A 22,153-nucleotide genomic window follows, 5' to 3' on the forward strand; every position below is an offset into this window, starting at 1 on the left:
AAGTGACATTCTCTTTATACACACACACACACACACACACACACACACACACACACACACCAGTCTTCTATGAGATTGGTAGATATGTTAGGTCTGTCTTTGAGATATAGCTCTATAATCTCAGTGCATCAAGAAATTCACTGAATTTTATGTATTAATCAACCACCTTAGTTCAGAGTCAGATGAGACAACCAGCTTCTCCTGGCCACATCTGGACCCCAAAGTTCAATCTTTATAATCTTAACTTCTGTAACAATGAATATCAGCTCCTGATGGCAGAGTCTAGGTTTTATTCTTATTCCTTAGTGCTTGATACATAACATCACTCTCTTGGCTCCAGACCTAATGATACTTGTTTCCTTAGTTTAAAACACTACTTTCTAGGCCAGGCATGGTGGCTCACGCCTGTAATCCCAGCACTTCTGGTGGCCAAGGCAGGTGGATCACCTGAGGTCGGGAGTTCGAGACCAGCCTGACCAACCTGGAGAAACCCCGTCTCTACTAAAAATACAAAATTAGCTGGGCGTAGTGGCACACGCCTGTAATCCCAGCTATTCGGGAATTTGAGGCAGGAGAATCACTTGAACCCGGGAGGCAGAGGTTGCAGTGACCCAAATTGTACCATTGCACTCCAGCCTGGGCAACAAGGGCAAAACTCCATTTAAAAACAAAAAAAACAAGCTGGGCTTTGTGGCTCATGCCTGTTATCCCAGTACTTTGGGAGGCTGAGGTGGGTGGATCACGAGGCCAGGAGTTCGAGACTAGCCTGGCCAACACACTGAAACCCTGTCTGTACGAAAAATACAAAAATTACCCAGGTGTGGTGGCACGTGTCTGTAGTTCCAGCTTCTCAGGAGGCTAAGGCTGGAGAATCACTTGAACCTGGGAGGTAGAGGTTGCAGTGAGCCGAGATTGCGCCATTGCACTCCAGCCTGGGAGACAGAGTGAGGCTCTGTCTAAACAAAACAAAACAAAACAAAACAAAACAAAACAAACACACCACTTTCTAAACAATTCTGACTCCTTTATTTTCTCTGACAGGCCCTTCCCCGACCATTTAATACAGTACAATTGTCTCTACTGGGCCCATTGCATACTTCTATTGTAACAGTCAACACACTTTATCAAATACTTATTCCTTCCCATCCAAACTCCAAGTTTCATGGTATTAAGGGAAAGCATCTCCATCTAATGCTGGGAACTTGCATCTTCTAAGACAAAATATTCTTTCCTTTTGCTTTGAATTATATTATACTTATTGCAGCTACATTGCTTGTCCCATTACTGGCCAAACCCTCTTCTGTTCAAATCAGTGTCTATTCCTATCACCTAATATTGCACTAAACACACAGCAAGTGCTCAGTTTGCATTAGTTGAATCTCTCAGACTAGTTTGACAGTGGTAAGGAAGAACTGTTGTTAGAAAAACCAGCTTAGTGTCTGCAGAAGCATTACAGGTCTGAGGCCATGATGGCCTAGAAAGAAAGAAAAATGGGAAGAAGAAGAAAGGAAAAATAACAAAAGATATTTCAAAGCACTTGGTAACTGACCGGATATAGAGAATGAATAAAAGGAATGTGTAAAGATTCTAAACTTAGGTGTTCATTTGAATGAGAATGGCATTGAAAGTGAGGTGACAGTGACTCACGCCTGTAACCCCAGCACTCTGGGAGGCCAAGGTGGGCAGATCACGACGTCAGGAGATCGAGACCATCCTGGCTAACACGGTGAAACCCCATCTCTATTAAAAATACAAAAAATTACCCAGGCATGGTGGCAGGCACCTGTAGTTTCAGCTACTCGGGAGGCTGAGGCAGGATAATTGTTTGAACCTGGGAGGTGGTGGTTGCAGTGAGCCAAGATTGTGCCACTGCACTCCAGCCTAGGTGACAGAGCAAGACTCCGTCTCAAAAAAAAAGAAAAAAAAAAAGAGGTGAAATTTAGGAGGGGAACTGGCGTGGCACCAGTATAATAATAAGTATATTAATAAAAATATAAACAAAGCATAAGCTTTCCCCTTGTATGACATTTTGAATGTACCGATAATAATCACAATAAATACAAAAACTGCATTGAGAGAGGAGTGATGTAGACAAGCGAATGAAACATCAGAGAAAAGAAACTCAGTATTAACTATGAAGGGAAAATCTAGAAGATATACAAGGAAAATGTCAGTAACTTAAAGCAGCAAAAGTATTATCATTGGTCCCTTTTAGCAACTGCAGTAGCTTAAAATATTCATTTTGGATTTGGAGTGGTGAATGTTCCAATTTGTAACCAGAGTTGTAAAAATGACTGTTTCAAGCAGCCAAACAAAAGTGGCATTCTATTTTAGCATTTAGCTGGTTTTGAAGGTGCCTATGAAACCCTCAGATCAGTATTTTCCTCCTCACACCCCAAAATAAGCATTCATTGCTTCTACCTATATTATGACAGTACTCACAATGCTTTAGACAGGTATCCTCAGAGACAATTGTTCCTTGCTCTAAAGATGAGCAGCTGTCATGTGTCATATGACAGTGTTTTGTTCAACAATGAACTGCATTTACAATGATGGTCCCATAGACTGTAATACCATATTTTTACTGTACCTTTTCTATATTTAGATACACAAACACTTACTATTGTGTTACAGTTGCCTATAGTATTCAGTATAGTAACATGTGGTACAGGTTTATAACCAAGGGGCAACAGGCTGTATCATACAACCTAGGTGTGTAGTAGGCTATACCATCTAGGTTTGCATTAAGTATACTCCATGATGTTCACAAAATGATGAAATCACCTAACGACGCATTTCTCAAAACACATCACATTAAGTGATGCATGACTATGCTTACTATCCATCAGTTCTCAAGAAAATTATCAAGAAGAGCAGCCAACTGGATAGTTCAGGGAAGTGTTTGCTTTGATCTGTCTGCTGTAGTCTAAGAATGTGAGCAAAATTTATTGTTTTTTTAAAGGACATTTTCCCTAGGATGTGTCAGCCCACTCTATTGTCTCTCTTTGATAAATTATTTCCAGGCCTCACATCTTATCCCTTAATTGTTTCCTTTCACTACTTTCTCTTTCCAATAGAATGTTAGTTATTTGAGGGTAAGAACCAATGGTTTGTTATACTTTATACAGCTCATTTCACAAAAAACAGAATAATAATGAGTTCTTAATGTTCCCCCATGAAATTATTACTAGTCTATGATACAGATGCTCTTCATTACCATGATATCTTCTTTTGAGTGACTAGGGAGAGCTTTCTTTCTAGGGTTTGTTTCCAAAATAGTTTTGGCAATATAAAACCAAATTTTATCCTTTTTTTCTTTTTTTTTTTGAGACAAGGTCTCACTCTGTCATCTGTCACCTAGGCTAGAGTGCAGTGGCGTAATCATAGCTCACTGCTGTCTTGGCACCAAGGCTCAATCGTCCTGCCTCAGCCTCCTGAGTAGCCAGGACTACAGGTGCACACCACCACACCTGGCTAATGTTTTTATTTTTTGTAGAGACATGGTCTTGCTGTGTTGCCTAGGCTGGAGTGTAGTGGCATAATCAAATTTCACCGTAACCTAAAACTCCTGGGTTCAAGCAGTCTTCCCACAAGGCCTCCCAAAGTGCTAGGATTACAGGCATGAGCCTGTTTTAAATACTTAAAAAAATTTTTTTTAATAGTTAAAAAAAATTTCTTATGAACTGTCTTAATTTTATTTAAAAATAAGAGAAATGATACCTAATCTTCCTTGCTACATTTCAGGTATAGATGTTATACCTAAATTGACCCATTTAGGCTGAGCACAGTGGCTCATGCCTGTATTCCAGCACTTTAGGAGGCTGAAGTGGGCATACTGCTTGAGCTCAGGAGTTTGAGACCAGCCTGGCCAACATGGTGAAACCCCATCTCTACAAAAATTACAAAAATTAGCTGGGCATGGTGGTGTGTGCCTGTAGTCCCAGCTTCTTGGGAGGCTGAAGTGGGAGGATGGCTTGAGCCCAGGAGGCAGAGGTTGCAGTGAGCCATGATCATGCCACTGCACTCCAGTGTGGGTGACAGAGCCAGATCCTATCTCAATAAATAAATAAATAGGCCGGGCGCGGTGGCTCAAGCCTGTAATCCCAGCACTTTGGGAGGCCAAGATGGGCGGATCACGAGGTCAGAAGATCGAGACCATCCTGGCTAACACGGTGAAACCCCGTCTCTACTAAAAAATACAAAAAGCTAGCCGGGCGAGGTGGCGGGCGCCTGTAGTCCCAGCTACTCGGGAGGCTGAGGCAGGAGAATGGCATAAACCCAGGAGGCGGAGCTTGCAGTGAGCTGAGATCCGGCCACTGCACTCCAGCCTGGGGGACAGAGCGAGACTCCGTCTCAAAAAAAATAAAAAAATAAAATAAATAAATAAATAAATAAATTGACCCATTTAATCATGGCAATTTCTACAGGTAGGTATTACCATTATCCCAGATTTTGTATATGAGGAAACTAAGTTTAGAAAACATAAATAATTTGTAAACCCTAACAGAGGTTGAAAGTGTTAAGTGTTAGATCTGGTACTTGTGTATACACTGCATGATGCCAAAATCCAGGTATGAAACTACTAACCTAGGTACAGTTTTTTTTTTTTTCTTTTTTATGAGATGGAGTTTCGCTCTTGTTGCCCAGGCTAGAGTGCAATGGCGTGATCTCGGCTTGCTGCAACCTCTGCCTCCTGGGTTCGAGCGATTCTCCTGCCTCAGCTTCCTGAGTAGCCGGGATTATAGGTGCCTGCCACCATGCCAATTTTTTTTTTTTTTTTGAGACAGAGTTTCGCTCTTGTCACCCAGGCCAAAGCACAATGGGCTTGCCGCAACCTCCGCCTCCTGGATTCAAACTATTCTCCTGCCTCAGCCTCCCCAGTAGCTGTGATTACAGGCATGTGCCACCACGCCCAGCTAATTTTGTATTTTTAGTAGAGATGGGGTTTCTTCATGTTGGTCAAGCTGGTCTTGAACTCCCGACCCGGGTAATCTGCCCACTTCAGCCTCCCAAAGTGGTGGAATTACAGGCATGAGCCACTGTGCCAGGCCTAATTTTTGCATTTTTAGTAGAGACAGAGTTTCACCATGTTGGCCAGGCTGGTCTTCAACTCCTGACCTCTGGTGGTCTATCTGTCTGCCTCGGCTTCCCAAAGTGCTGGGATTACAGGCGTGAGCCACCGTGCCTGGCTGGTATGGTTTTATCTCAAGGATAATATTAATTGTGTAACTCTCAGGTTTCCTTCCTTACATTCGGTATCATAAATACAGGCCAAGAAAATTCATTGAGCTGCACACTTATGACTTGTATATTTTTGTTTTGGTTATGCTTCAAAAAAAGGTTTATGTTTAAAAACAAAAGTTGTAACTTCAAGCCAAATTTGCATGAAATTAGAAGACTTAAATGGCAAGCATATATGTATTAGTCATATTCCTGATTGCGTGTTATGCCCTTATCCTTATTATACCTTTCTCATCTATTTTACTTTATATTATTTTCCATCTTTTGTGTATTTATCTTTGTGGACTGAAACTTAATGCCATTTGCAAATAAAGCAAAAAATAAATATTATGAATATATTTGATTTCACAATCCCCAACTGTAGGTAACATCTAACTATAGCAGTAATTACTCAAAATAGTAATAAAAATCACTCACATAATTCTAGATTATAGTCAAGCTTCTTGTAACTGAAGGAAAGTAAAGAACTGATCAGGTAGATTAGAGACACAGTCATCATATTTTGTTGATTCTTTCCTCAGACTGATCACTAACTCCTCACTCCTCCATTCTTACATCACTGCCATAGTTCAGGTCTTTATTATCTATTGCCTCGGTTACTGAGATTAAATCTGAATACTGTTGAGTTTCTATTAGCAAGTTTTGAATGATATTTCTCAAACATCAATGTAACGGGAATATTCTCACTTCCTTTTCACTTATATTTATACAATCCTTCCACAATGATAATTAATTTGAAATTTTCCCTTTGTTCAAATGGGAATAGTAAAAAAGGACTAATTACTGAATATTCCAGGTAGGACAATGTTCATTGCTATACTATAGGCAGTGAGAAAATAGTTTCTTTTCTCAAATGCTTCTAATGACTACCGGCAAGTAAAATTTTTCTATCTGTACAATAAATTCCTAAGCTATGTATCAGTTTGCTTCCTCACTTGTCTCATAAAAGCACCCTTATCTTTCAACTTACCACTCACAACTACTTGGAAATCTTTGTCCCTCATTGACATACGTTCTTTTTCTAAAGAGGCTTTATTATACTACAGCTTTTCTCTCTATAAACCTTAATCTTGTTCTTCTTTTAGGTAACTTTCATGACACAATACTCTCCAAGTTCTCAAGCTTTTGTTTCAACTTTTAAGTAATATATACAGAATATATTCTTCTTGAAAAATTTTTGAAGATTTTAGATGTAATTACTTCTCAACTGCCTACCACTCAGTATTCAGTTTAAGTTTGATCCTTCCTGACTCTCCCTCCCTGTATTTTCTTTATTTATTTATATATTTATTTATTATTTTTTTGAAACGGAGTCTTGCTGTGTTGCCCAGGCTGGAGTGCAGTGGTGCAATCTTTGCTCACTGCAACCTCCACCTCCCGAGTTCAAGCAATTCTCCTGCCTCAGCCTCCTGAGTAGCTAGGATTACAGGCACGCACCACCAAGCCCGGCTAATTTTTGCATTTTTAGTAGAGACGGGGTTTCACCGTGTTGGCCAGGCTGGTCTTGAACTCCTGACCTCAAGTGATCCACCCGCCTTGGCCTCCCAATGTGCTGAGATTATAGGCATGAGCCACTGTGCCCGGCTCCTCCTGGCATTTTAAAAACAATACTTCTATATGTCTAGCCACAGAAAGTATAACGTAATTAAGTTTCTTATACATAAACTAAACATATTGTTTTGCAACTTCTTTCACTTATTGTTTTTGAGAGCAATTTATGTTGATGAATACAGATTTAATTCTTCTTTTGATTTTTTTAAAAAATTTTTTGAGACCAAGTCTCATTCTGTTGCCCAGGCTGGAGTGCAGTGGTGCGACCTCGGCTCACCGCAACCTTGGCCTCCCAGGTTCAAGCGATTCTCATGCTTCAGCCTCCCACCTCCCAAAGTGCTGGGATTACAGGTGTGAGATACGGCACCAGGACTAGTTCTTCTTTTAAAACTGTTATGTGGAAGTGGGCAAATTACTTAACTATTGATCTGTTTTCCACCATTGTTTTGCTGGTCTGTTCTTTGAGGCTTCACTAAATTGTATAAGGATAAGTATCTCTTTCAAAGCTAAGTCTCCAATTTTTTGCTATGTTTTTTCAAAAAGCCTGTCTTCTGTTTCTCAATGTTTTATTACCTCTCTATGTTAACAATCCCTAAATCCCAATCCCCACGGCCAAACTTAACCAAACTAAATCTCAATTCAAGGTACTCAAAAATACCTGTTCTGGGCTTCTTCCCTATCACTTGAAATGCATGAAGCCTATACTCGTGCACTGTCTAAACTTCAATAAGCCAAAAAATTTTTTTATGGAGAATGGCTTGAAGAACAGTAAACGTAGAGACAAGGAAGCATTTTAGTATGTGATTACTCTAACAGATCAAGACAGAATGACATGGGCCTGAAGAGAGACAACAATAATATGGATGGAGAGGGGAAACAGATTTGAGAGACTTTTCAAACAAAGAACTGATGGGCTTGGTGACCAATGTGGGGAAAGGGTCAAGATGACTCCAAGATATTTGGTTTGAGTAACTGGATATCTCTGAGTGTCATTCAGTAAAGCAGGGAATATTGGAGGGCATGATCATGAGTCTGGTCTTGAGCCAGAGGAGCCTGCATGACATCAAGGTGAGGATCCATGAGCTGGCTGAATATGAAGAAAAGATCTGATTACAGATGGTAAGTGATAAATGAAAGCATGAGAGTGGAAGAAATTAACCTAAATTGGCAGAGAGTAGAAACAGACTTAGGAAGAAAGAAATAAAAAAACGTATCAAACATAAATCCTTTACTTACCTTCTTCTCAACCTGGGTCTCCTTCCAAGCCTCTCCATTCTTATCAATGAGCCTCTCTTTGCTTAAATTTTTCCCACTCCTTTGGCTCCTATATTCAGTCACTGCATAGAGCAGTGGGTAAAACCATGGACTCTGGAGCCCTATTTCCTAGGATCAAAACCCTGCTCAACTACTTTCTGTGTAACCTCGAACCACTCTGCTTCAATGTTCCCACCTATCAACAGGAACTTATTTCATACGGTTGTTATGGAAAATAAATGATTTAATTTTTAAAGAGCTTAGAACAGTGTCTGGTATGTACACTATAAGCATGTGTTAGATATACAAATAAAGCCTGTCAATTTTCTTTGTGAAATCCTTTATAGATGTCCTATTCTTATTCCCATTTAACACCAAACCAACTGAGCTGCCTAATATTTCATAGAGTACCACCTCATCACTGCACTAAATTGCTTTTTAAAAGGTCACTAATGACCTCTTCATAAAGAAATGAAATACTCTCCCCTCCCCCAAGTCTCCAGATGCTCTGCATGAATTGATCCAGTGGTCTCTCCTCAAAATTCCCTTCTCTTGATTTCTGGGCCTTCTTGCTTGCTGTAACCCTGCACTCCTACACTTTATTGCCTACCTCTGTTTCTGCTACTCTGCTTACTACTACTAGCTCCAATTCCTCTTTCTGCTTCATAAATGTAAGCATTACCCCCCCCAAATTTCCTTCTTTTTCAAAATTCTCTTCCTGATGCCAGCTATTCCCATGGCTTCCACTTCTATGCTGATAACTCAAACTTTTACCTCTAGCTACAATGGTTAGGCTGAGCTACAGATTTGCATTTCCAACTCTATGCTGGACAGCTCTATGTGTCTATCGCATTAGACCTTTAATTCAACATGTCCAAAAAATGAATTCATAATCTACACTAAGCTCATGGCTTTATTTCTGATAATGGCATCACCATCCTTCAGCTCAGAGGTCTAAAACCTAAGAATTAGATTTGGTCCCTCTCGCTTCTTCAGCATTCAGTTAATTATGGAGTCTTGACATAATCATCTCTAGTATACTTGCCTTCTTACCAATGACACCATTTTAACTGTATTTCAGGAATTCTTTGCCTCTCACTAGGCTGATCCCATTGCCCCTTCAAAAGAATCTCCGATAAGAGTTCCTAGGTTTTAGCTAAAGAGTCTAAATGCAGTTAATAGAAAGTCCCTTCTCTATGGGCTTTCTACAGAACAAAATGATTTCCTGCAGTGCAAATCTGACCATATCAATCTTCTGTTCAGAACTCTTCAAAAAACTACCCATCTCCTTTAGGATTACACCATTCACCATCTGGACCTCAGCCGACTTTCCCAATTTCATATCCATTCTGTGCATAGGAATCCCCCCATTTCCTCCTCTTCCCACACAAGTTATGCCATTTCTCCACAGTATTGCAGCTGTTTTCCCTGAAAAACTCTTCAACACTTTACTCTCTCCAAGTACAATTCAGACATCACTTTCTTTCTAAAGCCTTCTCAGCAACTGTCCCTTGAGCAATTAACACATATGTGACTGATACATACATATATATATACACACACATAGGAGTACTTATTTATTCAGATCTGGCTCCCAAACTTAATCCTGAAAACTGGAACAATATCTTGCGAATCTCCAGTGTCTGGCATAGCGCCAGTAATATAAAAGGTGCTGCGGCCAGTGGCCAAATAGGGGAAAACCCCAGCAAAAGGGTAACCTAGCACTCACAGCGATTCTCAAGTACTGGCACTGAATGCCTGGGCTTCAGCTGGCTCCTGAGGCTCGTTTTATTAGGGCCTCACACCTCTGGTACTTCTTATAAGATGCCAGAGTCAGGCCCCCAAGCCAACTGCTGGGCCCTCAGCTGGGGTCCTAGGAGGCGGTCCCAGGGGCATCCTCAGGCTCCCCACTCCAGTCACAGGAAAGGGAAAGGGGCGGGGCGCAGCGTGGGCCGGGCCAAGGGCTCCTCAAGCCCCCAGGGGCCTAGGCCAGCCTCTCGGCTCCCATCCCAGTGCAGGTCCCGGCTGATCCAGGGCCCCAGGGGGGTTCCATTTTGAGAGACCCCGCACCCCAGCCCGGCGCTCCGGCCGTCTCCGCACTTACAGACCCGGGGGAAGGCCGCCGTCAGGATCCGGCACCGCCAGGAGCTCCGGCCCCTCGGGGCTCCGGGAAGGGGGAGGGGCAGGGAACCCGAGCCAAAGGGGGACCCAACGGAACCGGAAGGGCAGCCCTGGCCGGACAAAGACAACTTCCAGGTCCCATGGTCCTCTCCGCCAATCGGAAGGCTCGGAGGACAACGGGGCCCCGAGAGGGAATTTCTGCGTTGTGGGCGGGGCGCAGACGCCAGGCGCCGTACTCCCGGCGCTAGCTTTACTGCCTACTACCTCGAGGTGCGGTAGCCAGTTAGCGTCTGCGGCTCAGACCCTGTGCTGCTCGCAGGGACCTGCTGCCCGGGACCCCCGTCTCAGCGGCTCTTCTGCAGCTGGGCCTAGACGCTCCGCTGCCTCCTTGGGCCTGAGGGGCTCCTCTGTACTTAAACTTTGGTAAGTCCTTCTCGCCTAGGGGTGTAGACTCGTCGCTCGCGAGCCCAAGGAGCAGAACGCTGTCCCCTCACTTTTGGATGTTTTTCAGGGATCTTGCCTGGGGGTTCTTCCGAGGGCAATCTCTTGCATTCCCATGGCTTCCGTTACCTACTTCATGCTGACCATTCACAACCCAGCCAGCTACGTGGACGAGATCTCCAATTGATTGTTCTGATGTGAATGTACCTTTTAATTATCTCCAGTTCATCTCATCTCCTATCCAGACCGGAAAACTTGAGGATCCTTCTAGAGTTCTTTTCCTTGCCAATCCAGTTTACTGGTTTCTGCCCATTCTTTTCGTTTTTGGTGGTGGTGAGGGGCTTTTTATTGTGGTAAAAGATGCGTAATGTTTATTACTTTAATCATTTATAAAGTGTATAAAGCTCGATGGTCTTGAACTCTGGAGTTCAAGTGATCCGCCCTCCTCAGCCTCCCAAAGTGCTGAGATTACATGTGTGAGCCACTGCTCCCAGCCTTTCCCTCTTTTTAATGTAGTTATTTACAACTATAAATTTCCCTTTGATCACTGCTTTCACTACAGCTCATAAGTTTTGTATGTTGTGTTATTTTCATTCATTTCTATGTATTTTCTAATGTCCCTTTTGATTTCTTTTGTTTTTGTTTTTGTTTTTTTTGAGATGGGGTTTTGCTCTTGTTGCCCAGGCTGGAGTGCAATGGTGTGATCTCGGCTCACCGCAACCTCCGCCTCCTGGGTTCAAGCGATTCACCTGCTCTCGCCTCCCAAGTAGCTGGGATTACAGGCATGCGCCACCACGCCGGGCTAATTTTATATTTAGAGATATGGAGACGGAGTTTCTCCATGTTGTTCAGGCTGGTCTACAACTCCCGACCTCAGGTGATCCACCCGCCTTGGCCTCCCAAAGTGCTGGTATTACAGGTGTGAGCCACCGTGCCCGACCTTGATTTCTTCTTTGACCCAGTGGTTAAGAGTGTTGTTTAACTTTCAGATATTTGTGACCTTTCCAGTTATCCTTCTGTTATTAATTTCTAACTTCATCTGTGTGGTCCGAGAAGATGCTTTGTATGATAGCTATCTTGTAAAATATTCTGAAACTTGAATTGTGGCATACAGTCTGGTGAATTCCTCATGTACTTTAGAGAAGAATGTGTATTCTGCTCTTGCTGGGTGGAATGTTCTGTATATGTCTTTTAAGTATAGCTGGTTTATTATGATATTTAGTTCTCTATTTCCTCACTTATCTTCTATCTGATTCTTCTCCCCATTATTGAAAATAGGGTATTGTAGTCTCCCACTATTATTGTAGAACTGTTTATTCTTTTAATTCTGTCCATTTTTGCTTCATGTATTTTGAGAGTCTGTTCCTAGCTAGGTAAATGTGTACAATTTTTATATAATCTTGTTGTAATGAGATTTTTATTAATATATGATGTCTTTATCTCTTATAACATTTTTAAATTTTAAAATATTTTGTCTAATCGTAGTATAACTACATCAGTTCTTTTTCAGTAACTATTTGCATGTTATATCTTTTTTCATTATTATTATTATTATTTGAGAGGGAGTCTCACTGTGTCACCCAGGCTGGAATGCAGTGGTGCCATTTCAGCTCACTGCCACCTTCGCCTCCCGGGTTCAAGTGATTCTCCTGCCTCAGCTGCGGAGTAGCTGGGATTACAGGCGCCTGCCACCACGCCTGGCTACTTTTTGTAAATTATTATTATTTTCTGAGACAGAGTCTTGCTCTGTTGCCCAGGCTGAAGTGCAGTGGTGCAGTCTCGGCTCACTGCAACCTCCACTTCCTGGGTTCAAGCGATTCTCCTGCCTCAGCCTCCCGAGTAGCTGGGATTACAGGTGCACGCCACCATGCCCAGTTAATTTTTGTGGTTTTAGTAGAGATGGGGTTTCACCATATTAGCCAGGCTGGTCTCAAACTCCTGACCTTGTGATCTGCCCACCTCGGCCTCCCAAAGTGCTGGGATTACAGACGTGAGCCACTGCATCCAGCCCTTTTCCCTTAAATTATTGAAAAAATTTTTTTTTTTTTTGTAGAGACCAGGCCTTGCTATGTTCCTTAGGCTGGTCTTGAACTCCTGGCCTCAAGTTATCTTTGTTCTCCCTAAGTACTGGGACTGCATGTGTGAGCCACTGTACCTGGCTCTTTTTCTAACCTTTCATTTTCAAGCTATTTGTGTCTTTGGATGTCAAGTGATTCTCTTGTAGATAGTATTTAGTTGGATCATGTGGATCGGTGTGTATTTTTAAAATTAATTTGCCCTTTCTTTTTAAAAAATAAATATAATTTTAGAGACAGGGTCTGACTCTGTTGCCCAGGCTGGATTGTAGTGGCACAATCATAGCTCATTGAAGCCTTGAACTCCTGAGCTCAAGTGGTCCTCTCGCCTCAGCCTCCCAAAGTAGCTGGGACTACAGGTGTGCAACACCACACTTGACCCGACCCGACACTCCCTTCCCCCCACCATCCCCTCCCTCCCTCCCCTGCCTTCCCCTCCCCTCCCCTGCCTTCCCCTCCCCTCCCTTCCCTTCCCCTCCCCTCCCCTCCCTTCCCCTCCTCTCCCCTGCCTTCCCCTCCCCTCCCCTGCCTTCCCCTCCCCTCCCTTCCCTTCCCCTCCCCTCCCCTCCCTTCCCCTCCCCTCCGCTCCCTTCCCCTCCCCCTCCCTTCCCCTCCCCTCCCTTCCCCTCCCCTCCCTTCCCCTCCCCTCCCCTCCCTTCTCCTCCCCTCCCTTCCCCTCCCCTCCCTTCCCCTCCCCTCCCCTCTCTTGACAGAGTCTCACTCTGTTGCCCAGGCTGGAGTGCAGTGGCACAGTCTTGGCTGATGGGACCTTGGCATGATGGGACCACAGGCATGCGGTCCCATCAAGCGATCCGCCTGTGCTGGCCTCCCAGAGTGCTGGGATTATAGGCATGAGCCACTGTGCGCAGCCTTGACTTCTTTCTGTCTTTAGATTGGAGAGTTTAAACCATTTAGATTTAAAGTAATTATTGATAAGGTGGGATTTATATTTGTCATTTCTCTATTTGGGTTTTATATGCTTTTTTAAATTCTTATTTCCTCCATTACTGCTTTTTTGTGTTAGTGTTTAGTTGATTTTTTTTTATCATGAAACTTTTGATTCTCCTCTCATTTCCTTTTGTGTATATTCCATAGATATTTTATTAGTGGTTACCATAGGTATTACACTCAACATCCAAAAGTTATAACAATATAATTTGAATTGATACCAAGGAACTTCAATAGCATACAAAAACTCTGCCCATGTAAAGCTCTGCCCTTTCCTTTCTGTTACTGATGTCACAGATAACATTTTATACATTGTCTATCCAGTAACATAATTTTTTTTTTTTTTTTTTGAGACAGAGTCTCGCTCTGTCACCCAGGCTGGAGTGCAATGGCACAATCTCAGCTCATTGCAACCTCCGCCTTCTGGGTTCAAGTGATTCTCCTGCCTCAGCCTCCCAAGTAGCTGGGATTACAGGCACCCACCACCACGCCCAGCTAATTTTTTTGTATTCTTAGTAGAGATGGGGTTTCACCAATATTGGTCAGGCTGGTCTTGAACTCCTGACCTCAGGTGATCCACCCACCTCGGCCTCCCAAAGTGCTGGGATTACAGACATGAGCCACTGCGCCGAGCCCACATAAATATTTTTTATGCATTTGACTTTTAAATCAGAAAAAATAAAAAGTGGAGTTACAAATCATAATTACAATACTTGCTTTTATAGTTGCCAGTGTATTTGACTTACTAGGAATCTCTGTTTCTCTGTATGGCTTTGAGTTACTATTAAGTGTACTTGCATTTCAACCTGTCGGTTTCTCTTTAGCATTTCTTGAGGGGCAGGAATGCTGGTGGTAACAAACTCCCTTGGCTTGTCTTTGTCAGGAAATGTCTTAACTTTTTTGAAGAACTCATTTTTGAGTTACTATCGAGTGTACTTGCATTTCAACCTGTCGGTTTCTCTTTAGCATTTCTTGAGGGGCAGGAATGCTGGTGGTAACAAACTCCCTTGGCTTGTCTTTGTCGGGAAATGTCTTAACTTTTTTGAAGAACTCATTTTTGAGTTACTATCGAGTGTACTTGCATTTCAACCTGTCGGTTTCTCTTTAGCATTTCTTGAGGGGCAGGAATGCTGGTGGTAACAAACTCCCTTGGCTTGTCTTTGTCAAGAATGTCTTAACTCATTTTTGAAGAACAATTTTGCCAGATATAGATTTTTCCATGATAGTTTTTTTTTCTTTCGAGCCTCTAAGGATTCTTTATTGGCTGATAATCTTATTGTAATCCTTTGTATGGGACAAGTTGCTCATCTCTGGCTGCTTTCAGGATTCTTTTTTTTTTTTTTTTTTTTTTTTTTTTGGTTTTTGACAGCTTAATTATAATACATTTGGTGGTTTCTTAGTATTTCCTATCAGGAGTCTGATAAACTTCTTGGATTTGTACACCATTGTTGTTCATAAAGTTTGGAGAGTTTTGACCATGATTTCTTGCAATATGTTCTGCCCTTTCTTCTCCTTTGAAACTCCCACAATTCATTATGTTTGTCCTCCTGATGGTATCTCACAGGGTCCCTTAGGTTTTATTTACTGTTCACTTTTCTTCATTCTTTTTTCTATTTTTCAGATGGAGTAGGAGTCACAAGGAATCTACCTCTCCACCTAGACAACAGTTGTACCAGCAGCAACTCTCTGAAGTAACTATGTTGGAACTCTGGAGTCTATTCGAATGCTGTTACACCTTCCAAGGGAGAGCTGGGCTGGTAAATAGAGGTTAATTTCAGTCTGTGTCAGCTTTTAGTGTGATAGCAGCTACTCATTCAGTGTTACTTAAAACTGTAGCACGCAGCTGTATCCACATTCCTGGTGCGGCTTGCTGGAGGCTGGGTGGGCAGTAAGAACTTTGTCCTCCAAATACTGGCTGTCGACACTCTGGTTGCTGATGACTGAGCTGCAGGTGCAGAGGCAGGTTGCCACTATTTTGACCCTTCACCAGCTGAACCTCTTTCCAAGGGTTTTAAAGGAATAGCACCTGTTTTGTTTGTTTGCTTTCCCTTTTACCCCATTTATGAGTCAGATATTGAAGGATTAGGATATTCAAAAGCAATCACTTAGGCAGGGGAAAGTAGAAAGCTACTGCATATAACCAGGGAAAGACACAGCTAAGAAAAGACCTAAGAAAACCTTAAGCTTTCACCCAAGGCTGATCCTGATCCTGATCCCCAGCACAGAGACAATTACAAAAGCCCAGCAAACGTGGGGGCAGAAGGAGAATCTTATTTTCAGATTCACCACATTATAAGATTCAAATATTCAATTTTCAACAACAACAAATGATAAGGATTTAAAATTTAATTTTTTTTAAGTGCCATAATTAAAAAGTCAAGGGATGTAACCAGATGGAATTTATGGTTCTGAATTGGATGGTGATTTGGGAATACTGATTGTAGAAAAATTTAAAGGCATGTGGTTGTAGTCCCACCTAATTGGTTGTTACTAGGCAATACAGACCCCATCTCTAGTTGAAAAATAAAATTAAAAAAAAAAATCACAGCCGGATGCGGTGGCTCACGCCTGGAATCCCAGCACTTTAGGAGGCCGAGGCGGGTGGATAACGAGGTCAGGAGATCGAGACCATCCTGGCTAACACGGTGAAACCTCGTCTCTACTAAAAATTACAAAAAATTAGCCAGGCGTGGTGGTGGGTGCCTGTAGTCCCAGCTACTCGGGAGGTTGAGGCAGGAGAATGGCGTGAACCCAGGAGGCGGAGCTTGCAGTGAGCCAAGATCACACCACTGCACTCCAGCCTGGGTGACAGAGCAAGACTCCATCTCAAAAATAGAAAAAAAATCACAGGACATAGAAAGAAACAGGAAAGTATGGTCTATTCAGAAGAATAAAATAAATCAACTCCAACTATTTCCACAGAAGCCAAGATAGATATCTGACTTAATAGACAAAGGCTTTAAAACTATTTTGAAGTAGTTCAAAGAACTAACAGGGCTGGGCGCAGTGGCTCACGCCTGTAATCCCAGCACTTTGGGAGGCCAAGGCAGGCAGATCACCTGAGGTCAGGAGTTTGAGACCAGCCTGGCCAACATGGTGAAACCCTGTCTCTACTAAAATATAAAAATTAGCCAGGCTTGGTGGCGTACCCTTGTAATCTCAGCTTCTCGGGAGGCTGAGACAGGAGAATCGCTTGAACCTGGGAGGCAGAAGTTGCAGTGAGCCAAGTTCCTGCCACTGTACTCCAGCCTAGGTGAGAGAGACTCTGTCTCCAAACAAACAAACAAACAGGACTAAAGGAAGACATGAACAAAGTCAGGAGAACAATGTATGAATAAAATTAGACTATCATTAAAGAGAAATAAAAAGGAGCTGAGGTCAGGTGCGATGGCTCATGCTTGTAATCCCAACACTTTGGGAGGCAAAGGCGGGCGGATCATGAGGTCAGGAATTCGAGACCAGCCTGGCCTCCATGGTGAAACCCCATCTCTACTAAAAATACAAGAATTAGCTGGGCATGGTGGCGTGCCTGTGATCCCAGCTACTGGGGAGGCTGAGGCAGGAGAATCACTTGAACCCGGGAGTTGGAGGTTGCAGTGTGTCGAGATTGCGCCACTGCACTCCAGCCTGGGTGACAGAGCGAGACTCTCTCTCAAAAAAAAAAAAAAACTCTCTCTCAAAAAAAAAAAAAAAAAGGAGCTGAAATGAAATTCTGGACCTGAAAGATACAGTAACTAAAATGAAAAATTTACATAGAGGGGTTCAAAAACAGATTTGAAGGAGCCGAAGAAGGAACCAGCAAATTTGAATATATTTCTTTGTTAAATACCCATGGAACCCTGTTCCTTCTTCTTTCCCCCTGCTTCCTTAGCTCAAGCCTTCTTCATCTTAGGCAGCTTCCAAACTATTTTATCAACCTCCTCTTTTCCCTGCTCTAGTTTTACTTAGAGTGATCTTTAAAAAAAACCGAAATCTAATATTGTCACTGTCCTTTAAAATATCCAAGGGCACCCGTGTGTCTATAGAGTGAACTTCAGTTTCCTTATATTAGCATTCAAGGACCTTCCTATTTTGGCTCCAGCCTACCACATTGCTTTATTTCACACCAGCCCCACATTCCATTCATATACTGTAACCACATTTTCTTGGGTACAAAGTCACTTACTGAAAAAAAAGTTAAGCATATTTGGAAACCAAAATTCATTTTCTGTGAATGGGATATCGACATATAGCATTGGTAGGCATTGAAACAGCCTATAGTCTATTTTTAAAATGACTTAGATGATAAAAACAACATGTATATCATCACTAATCCAGTGGTCAATATTAGCATAATTCTGTAAGATTCCGTAAATGTTGCATCTATTGTAGATACAATGTTATGTATCTAACATAACATCTAACAGGTTAGATTCATAACATTGTATGTAATATAATGAAACATGAAGTATGACCTGTCACTTGTGAGGTGTACTAGTCTGATATGTTTGACTTGAATCCACTGAGTCTTCAAATATAACTTTCTTGTTCAAGAAATACAAGGCTTGTAGGAACAAGCTCAATGACTTCATGAGGAAGCAACCACTCAGATAAAAACATTTTGCACTTCAAGTGGCCTGATTTCTACAGTGAACAAGAATCTTTTAATTTTTTTTTTTAAGTGCCATAATTAAAAAGTCAAGGGAGGTAACCAGATGGAATTTATGGTCCTGAATTGGATACTGATTTGGGAATACTGGTTGTAGAAAAATATAATTTGGTCAACAGAATATTTGATTGTAGTTAGGTATTGTATGAGAGGAAATTTTCCTGTAATATTACTCATTTAAGAAAGCCAACTGTAAAAATAACTTTAGGTTGACAGAAAATGTGAATGTGATCTAGGAATTAGGTGAGAAGAAAATGTACTGAAATAAGGTAGATATTTTTAATTGAAAAAGGAGATGACTAAAGTGATCTCATTTTGAAAAAAAATACACACATGCAGAAGGATATACTCTAAAGTATTAACATTGGCGCTGGGAATGCCATGTTTTTTGTTTTTCATTAAAACATAGAGACAGGGTCTCACTATGTTGCCCAGGCTGGTCTCCAACTCCTAGGCGCAAGCCATTCTCCCACCTCAGCCTCCGAAAGTGTTAAAATTACAGGCATGAGCCTGTAATTAAAAAAAATTTTTTTTAATGCAATGCTTTTTGAAAAAATTTTATTTTAGCTTGTCTCTATTCTCCAAGGCATGTTGTATTGATTGTGTAGTACAATTTTATTTAAAAATGTATGTTAAGATTTACATAAATATTTGGGGTGTACATCAATCAAGAAATACATGAAAGTATGGGCACCAAAACGTTAAAAGTGGTTTTGTTGGGAGTTCAGGGGATTTTACTTTCTCCCTAATACTTTATTCTTTGAATATCTTGAAATGGATATTTTGTAACTATATAAGGAGAAAGGAAGCGAAACTCTTTTTCTGCAGGGGTACAGCCACTTCTGTTGTATTAGACAAATCACAGAGGGATTGCAACAGAACACAGCTTTTTCTTACTGTTTTTTCTCTGGTTGATCGGGATGCATTCATTATCCACCAGAAAGCACTGTAGATGACTCATTCACCAGGAAAAGAGCATATGCCAGTTGGAATAAAGAAAGGGGAAGAGTAAGGAAGAGGCTGTAGAATTATTTTATGAATTATCACGTCTTAAGAGCCAGGTGCGGTGGTACATGCCTACATACAGTCCCAGCTACTCAGGAAGCTGAGGTGGTAGGAGAGCTTGCGCCCAGGAGTTCGAGGGTGGAGTGTGATATGATCGTCTGTGAATAGCCACTGCACTGCAGCCTGGACAAGATAGGGTCTCTTTAAAAATAAGACTTAACTAGCACTTTAATAATCATTGTTTTTGTTCCCCACTACATTGTACATTCATTGAGGACAGGGACTTTAAACTTCATTATATTGCTGTTGCTGTGTTTCACCTTTGAATGATATTAAAATAAAAATCTCATCTTTGAGTCACAATCTGATATAACCTTGTGCATTTCTGTCCTCTTGTGAGCCTTAAATGCCTTTAGGCAGCTATGTTGTACCAGTGGTTTTAGCACTTGGCAGTTGGAAGTTTTGACTTCTAGACTGGATTCTGGTCTAGACTCATTTTATAAAGCTAAATTACTTTATAAAATGAGAAAAATCGTACCATTCTCACAGATTTGTGGTAAAGCTGAAATGAGATAGCCACATAAAGACCCATCACAGTCCCTGACACACCGTGCGTCCTCAATAAATGCCAAGTGAATTTTATTACGCTGTGAAGTACTGATTTTCAAACAGGACTTGCAGCACATGAAAGATGAGCAGGGGGATTCCTTGCTCAAGCACCAGTACTCTGAGGTTGTACCCTTTGTTCGGCTCAACAGGTACTACCCAGTCCGCTTCCATATTCCCCAGTCCCGGCCGCCTGTCCAACTCCAGATACAGAGCGCAGCCGAGGTCCAGCTCACAGCCTGTGCACTTCGCGCAGGCGCACAGTCCTGAGGCGCGCTGAAAACCCAGGTGGGGCTCGGAAAGAGGAAGCTCCGCCTCGCTTCCCGGTATTGGGCCAATAGGGTCGCTCGTCGTGGTCGCGGACCTATGAGACGGGGCAGGGGGCGGGGCGGAGGGCGGAAGAAGTCGCTCTCACGTGAGTAAGGGGCTGGGGGGGCGGGGAAAGGGCGGCTTGGGAGGCCCAGGCGGTGGAGCCTCCGGGACGGCGAGCGGCGGGCGGCGGAGGAGGAGACGGCGGGTCGGGTAGGGCCGCGTTTCCCCTCCTCCTCCTCCCACTCTCCTACCTACCAACCCCAGGGGTATTTTCGACGGCCCCTGCGGAGAGCCAAGCCGTCTTCTCATCCCGCGGGGTCGGGCCAGTGGAGCTCCGCTCAGCTCCCTCGACGGGCCGAGTTCTGAGGGGAGCCGTGATTGGGGGGAGGGGGAGCTGCGACGGAGGGGAGAGGGCGCATGCGCAGGCTGGGCCGCTCTTGGGAGCCCCTGCCCAAACCGGTTCCCCCTGTCTGGGTGGGTGCCGGTCTTCTGAGTCTTGCGTATTTGGCCCTCCCTCTGGTCCCTCTGCAAAGCTGGTTTGTGTCTTGACTTTAATGTTTTAGGCTTGGTCCTATTTGGGAATCCAGCCGCTCCCCCCCGCCTCAGTTTCTCCCCATTGCCCACTAGGCCAGTATCTGTGTCTTAAGCTACCTTGGGCCTCAGGCTGTCCTGGGCTGCGCCTAAATTTCAAAGATTTGCTAGTTTTCACTGTCGCTTTGCCATCTCAGGTTGGTCTTTCTGTCTCATTTCCCCGTCTGCAATTAAAGTGTCCTTGGCATCCCAGTCTTCTCATCTTGAAGCAGCTACCCCAGTACCTCATCGCTGTGTCCTTTGATTATCCGCACCCTTAACGGTTTTACGTGTTGAACCAAAGAATAACGTCAAGACTTCATGAGTTCGCTGTCCATTGCCTGGTAGTACTTTGGTCTCTACTCTTCTACATCCAGACTGTTTATCATCTGCTCCTGCGTTTCACGCATCTGCATATCTTTGGTTACTCGAGAATTCTTTTTTGGAAACAAATGTCCTAGGAGACCGTGTTGAGTGATCATACTACTAGTGTTCCCGCTACTAGTGCTCCGTTAGTTTTAAATCATGTTCCAACTTGAATTTGAGGCCTTTTGACTTTCGTTGGCTTTTTATCAGGGGAAAAAAACCTGTTAGGGACAGGGTTTCACAATTCCTTTTGTATTTCCGTTCACATGTATTTACAAACATGTGCCTGGAGTAGTAAGTACACAGTGAGTGAGTTTCCAGCTGTTTTTGTTTCGGAAGGGAAAAAAAAAACAATGGAAGGTGAATGGAATTGTGTTTGTAATATTAAACTGATGTTTGAAAAGTAGTTGGGAAAAAAAGCTTAGGTACCAAGGATGGCTCATCCAACTTTTTTTTTAAACGAAGGACCTGTTGCCTTAGTTCAAGTTTGTATAAGGTGCTCTTTAATATGTATTGAAGACTTAACTAGAGCTTACTTATAAAAACTGAAAATAGGGGCCAGGTGCGGTGGCTCACGCCTGTAATCCAGCATTTTGGGAGGCTGAGGCGGGCGAATCACCAGGTCAGGAGTTCGAGACCAGCCTGTCAAATATGGTGAAACCTCATCTCTACTAAAAATACAAAAATTAGACGGGCGTGGTGACGGGCGCCTGTAGTCCCAGCTAATTGGGAAGCTGAGGCAGGAGAATCGCTTGAACCCGGTAGGAAGAGGTTGCAGTGGGCCGAGATTGGCCACTGCACTCCAGCCTGGGCAACAGAGTGAGACTCGTCTCAAACAAAACAAAACAAAATAGGGAAGAGAAGTCTTTATAAATCTTCCTTTGTAGACCACTTTGTATTAATAAAATTTCAACCCATGATTGATTTGTATATATTGGTAACATTTAAAATTCACATGTAACTTGAATTCAAGATAATAACTCAGATTCATAAAGTTGAAATATTAGTGGCATAC

At 42.7% G+C, this 22,153-nt stretch overlaps 3 protein-coding genes across 8 annotated transcripts in view; 1 reads left to right on the forward strand and 2 right to left on the reverse strand.

The window, feature by feature from the left end:
• The window catches only part of LOC105463892 (zinc finger and BTB domain containing 6), a 24,779-nt gene extending 14,512 nt beyond the window's left edge, over nucleotides 1-10,267 (reverse strand). The window contains exon 1 of the mRNA XM_011711301.3: nucleotides 10,151-10,267. The gene's annotated coding sequence lies outside the window, so the exon portion shown is untranslated. The remainder of the gene's footprint in view (nucleotides 1-10,150) is intronic.
• LOC105463891 (zinc finger and BTB domain containing 26) overlaps nucleotides 1-20,527 on the reverse strand; it is a 26,620-nt gene extending 6,093 nt beyond the window's left edge. Inside the window, exon 1 of one of the 4 annotated variants that reach the window (XM_071078290.1) lies at nucleotides 20,458-20,527. The gene's annotated coding sequence lies outside the window, so the exon portion shown is untranslated. Of the gene's footprint in view, nucleotides 1-814; nucleotides 957-10,150; nucleotides 10,248-20,457 lie in introns of those variants that run through there. The other 3 variants (XM_011711295.2, XM_011711298.2, XM_011711296.2) reach the window with 3 other exon arrangements.
• Nucleotides 10,405-22,153, forward strand: part of LOC105463889 (RAB GTPase activating protein 1) — a 177,326-nt gene continuing 165,577 nt past the window's right edge. For 2 of the 3 annotated variants that reach the window (XM_011711288.2, XM_011711292.2), the window contains exons 1-2: nucleotides 10,405-10,590; nucleotides 15,253-15,388. The gene's annotated coding sequence lies outside the window, so the exon portion shown is untranslated. Of the gene's footprint in view, nucleotides 10,591-15,252; nucleotides 15,389-20,338; nucleotides 20,413-22,153 lie in introns of those variants that run through there. The other variant, XM_011711289.3, reaches the window with a different exon arrangement.

The sequence above is a fragment of the Macaca nemestrina genome, chromosome 14 (assembly GCF_043159975.1).
Source record: "Macaca nemestrina isolate mMacNem1 chromosome 14, mMacNem.hap1, whole genome shotgun sequence".
Classification (NCBI taxonomy): Eukaryota; Metazoa; Chordata; class Mammalia; order Primates; family Cercopithecidae; genus Macaca; species Macaca nemestrina.